Raw genomic sequence first — 5644 nt, 5'->3', positions numbered from 1 at the left:
AAGAATTGTGAAGGAGATGAATAATGAAGTAGCTGCTATTTCCAAAATGATGGAATTATCTCGTGATAAATAACGTCGTACGCGTCTTGGAGAGTAAATTTTGACTTTGCATAAATAAGAGTTGGGCGATTGTGATCTTTGTTTTGACTTCGCTCATTTCATTGTCAAACTTTATAACACTTGACAGAAAAAGAGACTTACAAAAACCCGGTATCTTGCCATCATTTGACACAGATACTTCACTGTTTGGCGAGTAAACATGCCGCGGTAACTTCATCACGGCGCCCGCTGAATTCCGGCATGTCACTTTCGATTTTGCGATTTATTTGAACCTAGCAAAAATCTCCCAAAATGTTTGTCGCCGATCGTAACTTTTTATATTCTATATTCATGGTTCAAAATTAATGTTATTTTCATGTCGTAAATATTTTATTCTCGATCGACCGTTCCGGAAACTTCCTTCTGCTCTTTCTAAAAACTGTGTATCAATAGTTATTTGTGATGAAATGGTATATGAAATGAATCATATATGGAATCGGAATCGCGGAATCGCGGAATCGCGGAATCGCGAGGTCACGGTTTCAAACCCCGTTGAAGTCCTGAATTTTTCAGGCTTCTCTACGCAATTGCAAAAATTGCTCTCATAACTGCGAAGATCATAGCTTCACTTGATCACTTAATAGTTATTTGCTTTTGCATCAATATTTGTTTTGCATAAAGCAAGCTAACAAAATCTGTACTTTGCTGAGTTCGCATTTGTTAGCGTTACTAGTATTTTCGGTCAGATGCTTGTGTTTTATGAGGGGTTTATTGTTTTGGTCTCCCATCCAAACACTAACCCCGCCCGAAAGGGATTAACTTAAGTGAATTTTAGTACTACAAAGCAGTCAGATGCTCAGAGGGCACACTTGTGGTGAAAAGAAGTTGTGAGGGAACTTGAAAATTATCAACATGTCAGCCCAGAAGTCAATGTTTCTCGCTTCTCTTTTATTTGTTATTCTTCGGAGACTGGAATGCTGTATTTCAATACCACACAATTTAGTGCCTTCTGATTTTCTGTAACACGTACCACAGGCAACCCAGTGCATGCTTTACGGAAGCAGTTTTTCCGTGTCGGGAAAAGTCTTGCCTGTCACTCCCATGCTAAGTGGTGTCTTTGTGCATAGAGTCTTCTGTGCGTATTTTGTTAGGTTTGAGGGGGCTGGGATAATGCGTACCTTGCTTTGCACAATTAACCTGTAATGGCGTCGAAAGTCATTGTAACGCGAATGACGTTTTAGTACATCTTTAAAGAAAATATACCCATATGGAGCTCAAGAATGGAACGTCAAGACAAGCGGTGAAACATAAAGATTTGGAATCTTAAGAGCGACGAGTAATGGACTTCGACAGCGTGAATCTTTCGCCCGTCAAGCCGAAATCAAAATGAGCTGTACTTCTAATATTTCGCCAAGGTGGTGTTACGTACAACACTGAAACCAAATGGAAATTTCTCTGGTAACTTACGGGTTTAACAAAGACAGAGAAGGAATCGAACACCACAAGTAGATCTGTGATCTCTGTTGTGTGTCTCACAGTGTTTACTGAAGTCGCATCTATTTAAAGTTCGCCTGTTTGTCTGGCAAGTAACATTCATTTTGTACTCAACTCTGCAAATGTTAAAAAAAATTGGAAATGTGACAGTGAAAAATTTTTTGAATGAAAGCTTGTTGTCTCTTTTGTGCTTTATTATTTACGGTCAAGGTTCTTTCGAAAAGGGTTTGATGTGAACTGTCAGAAATTTATTTAATTGCATATGCTTTGTGATTGTGTGTTTCGCTTGCACGCACGCAACTGAAATAGGAAGGGTTTCTTGCCTCTTATAGCAAATATGTTGCTTGTTTCAATAAATGTTTCGCTGGAAAATATTTTTGGTGAAATTTCCAGCTTTTGTAAACTTATCATGTTGTGTAATTTTCGAGTTTAGCAAATTTGTATACATGTCTTGAAATGTGATACGGGGAGAATTTTTGTGGTAACGCATAAGTTACGAAAATAAACAGGTCTGTTGGAAGCGTGCTTGAGTTTCAACAACATGACCCCCAAAATCGGCAAAAGATTGTGACGCTGATGAATAATAAAGTAGCTGCTATTACCAAAACGATGGAATTACCTGGTGATAAATAACCTTGTCTCGGAGAGTAAATTTTTGATTTTCCAGAAACAATGGTCAACCTCTGAGAGTTGGCGCACATTTCTTGTCAAAATTTATAACAATTGAAAGAATAAGAAAACGAACAAAACAAAAACCCGGTATCTTGGCATCATTTGACACAAATGCATCACTGTTTCGTGGGTAAACATGCCGCGGTAACTTGATCACTGTGCCCGCTGAATTCGATGTGCGATTTACTCGGTGCAGCCAAAAGTACAATTACAACAAAACAACTAAAATCTCCCAAAATGTTTTTCGCTGATGGTAACTTTTTATATTCGTGGTTCAAAATTAATGTTGTTTTCATGTCGTAAATTTTGTTACCGATGGGAAAATATTTTATTCTCGATCGACCGTCCTGAGGCCGTCCTGAAACTTCCTTCTGCTCTTCTTAAAAACTGTGTAACCATATTTATTTACTTTTACATCAATATTTGTTTTGCATAAAGCAAGCTAAGAAAATCAGTATCTTGCTTGGTTCGCATTTGATAGCATTAAAATAGAATTTTCGGTCCAATGCTGAGTGGTATATTTCTTATGTTGCCCATTCAGACATTAACCCCACCGGAGAGACATTAACTTCAGCTTTCAACTTTTGTTTACAAAGCTGTCAGATGCTGTCAGTGCACGCTTACACTTATGGTGGAAAGAAGTTGCATGATCAAAACGTCAGCCTAGAAGCCAATGTTTCTGTATTCCCTTTTATTTTCTTCAATCTCTCTGGGTTCAGTACTTTGCTAGTAACCACATGTCTTCTCAAGGGGCTATTTATCTAAGACTTCTACCATGGCGCTACAATGATATACAATACCTAAACAATATCGTGTACTGTTAGACCTACATATTACGCAAAGACAACTGTCAACATGTCATCCCAGAAGACAATGTTATTCACTTCCCATTTATTTTCTTCAATCTTTCTGGGTTCAGTACTTTGCTGGTAACCACATGTCTTCTCAGGCTATTTACCCAAGACTTCTACCATGGCACTACAATGATAGACAATACCAAAACAATATCGTGCACTGTTAGAGCTACATATTACGCAAGGACAACTTGAATCTCTTGGAAGACAACACACAGCTCAGTTGACATTATGGAATAAATCGCTGTGTTACTTCACTACCACACGTAAGCAATGCCTGTCAATTTTTTTTTAAAGAGGACTGGAATTTCTTCTTTCTGACAATGATTAATTAATAGGCCGGTAGACAGGCTTTTAACCTCAGAAAAGGATCTGTTTCGTCGTACGAACGTGTGAGGACCTGTGAGCCAAAGGGCCTCTGCTGGTATGACTTCTGGATGACCCCTTAAATGGTCTTAATGACCCCCCAACTTGAAAAAAATTGCCTGGAACAGTGCACGTACCACAGGCAACCTAGTGTACCCTCACGGAGGGTCTAGTTAAGATGTTTTTACACATTGAGATGTAAATCAACCAACACAACTCTCGATCATCACGCCGTGTGAACTTCTCGAATGAAATTTGCATACTGTTTGAATCGGTATTCTTTTTATCAAAAGCCAGTTTCCTTCACCAGTCGTATTCACAGTTACGTTTAGAGCTTTGAGCATTTTCATCAACTGAAGCAAAATTGTTTGTGAAAACCTCAAGTAAACGTGCGCGCTGCGAATAATATTTATTCTCACAAGTCGCACGCGATAAAATTTAAAAAGACAGCAAAAACAAACAAGTTCTTGCATAGAATCCACGCTCTGAAGAATAAAGCAAAAGATATTTTCTGTGTCGCCGATTGAAATGAAGAATAGACTATTTGCATGTGCGATGGACAAACTAAACGTGACCGACGCGGTTTAGTAATGAAACATTGATTGACCTTTTTCGACATCCTTCTAAGAGAAACCTTGGTTAAATTTTCAAAAGATGCCACAGGAGGTTGACTTCCTTCATTTCTATTCTTCAATAAGCTGGACTATAGTGTGCTGAGCAGTTCACGTGCATATCAGAGACGTAGATCTCTTTCCGCCCTCTTGGATAATAAGGAAGAGACGAGAGACTGGAACTACTGAGCTGTTTTCGTTTTGGTCAGCAGTCAACATATTTCGGCGGTTTTATTCAAGGAGTTTGAATGAACGGGAGAGGCACAATGTGTTGATGATTTTCAGCTGTTTTGCTCTTTAAATGCCAATTCAAAACAAGGAAATGCTTACAGCGACTCAAGTGAAAAGGTAAGCGTTAATTATAAGCAGATAATATTTGATTTAATGCCTCACTGTCCTTAAAATTTGCACTTTTTCACACTTCCAAGTCTCAAACTTGTCAGGCATGGATAATTGCAATTGGCTTACTGGCTAAATAGCTAACTAATTATGCAATCAGGCTGGTTTTACTCACAGGATATCTTTAAATGGGTGTATATTTGTACATGGGTTAATTCTTACAGTCTCTAAATATTGAAAATACCCATCAGTATTGTATAATTATTTGGTACAACAAGGAACATAATTTTTCATGATTCTTTTAGATTCTGATAATAAAGACATTTTGGCTTTAAAATGCCTTCCAAAACTGTTCAAGTTAAAGAATATAGCCACTGAAGATGCAGAGAAACATTTTATTGTGTTTGTTGAGGTAAGTGCTCTTCCTTTTTAACCATGAAAATGTTGTTATACGTGTTTGTATTTCTTGTGTAGCTGCATTTATTATTTTATTATTGATGAGGTTTTTCTGCTTTGGCACCCTAAAGGATATTGGAGTCACAGTCTTGGTGTTTTTTTTTTGTATTAAATTGCACTTTACTATATACAGTAAGTCAAAGATAAACTGTGGAAGAAACAAAGCAGTTAGATCACACCAACTGTCGTCATGTACAAAATTTCCAGATCTTCATTGTGATCATTGCTTAATTGCCGGTATACACATTACATGAGCACTTTTTCCATCTCAAAACCAATCTTTTTTGTTTTGTTATGTTTTTTACAGGATGAATCTCATGAGGCATCAAAAGAGAGAGCACCATCTGCATCACCATTTCTTATGGTTTCTCCTGGGCATCAGGTGCTGTTGATGGAAAACAACAAGGATGAGTTCTTGGAAGTGTTGGATAATGATGGCTTGGCCAGGGCTGTGATTTGTTTAGTAGGAATTTATTATGTTTTCCACCTACATTATCCGGGCCCTGCAAGGGGAGTTTTTCTCTTACTACAGGAGCATATTTTTCATCACTTTCTGTCTAAAAGGCCTTTTAGGTTTGCTTCTCGCCTAGCAGAGTTGGAGCTACCTTGCAAGTAAAATAACTGTCTATATTAAGAGCTTGCAGCTACTGCTACATGTATCGTTACAATATGTTGGATTTAAGTTTTTTTTATGTAAACATGTCTGTTTTCAAGGAATTTGAGAGTGTATGCAGTAGGCTCAGGAAAAGGCAACACTTTTTTATCGCCCTTTCTCTTGGTGTGGCCAATAAAACAGGTGTTAGTGTCAGAACG

Source organism: Montipora foliosa, chromosome 10, assembly GCF_036669935.1.
Source record: "Montipora foliosa isolate CH-2021 chromosome 10, ASM3666993v2, whole genome shotgun sequence".
NCBI classification, from domain to species: domain Eukaryota; kingdom Metazoa; phylum Cnidaria; class Anthozoa; order Scleractinia; family Acroporidae; genus Montipora; species Montipora foliosa.
The sequence above is the reverse complement of the archived record's forward strand: the minus strand, read 5'-3'. Positions refer to the sequence as shown.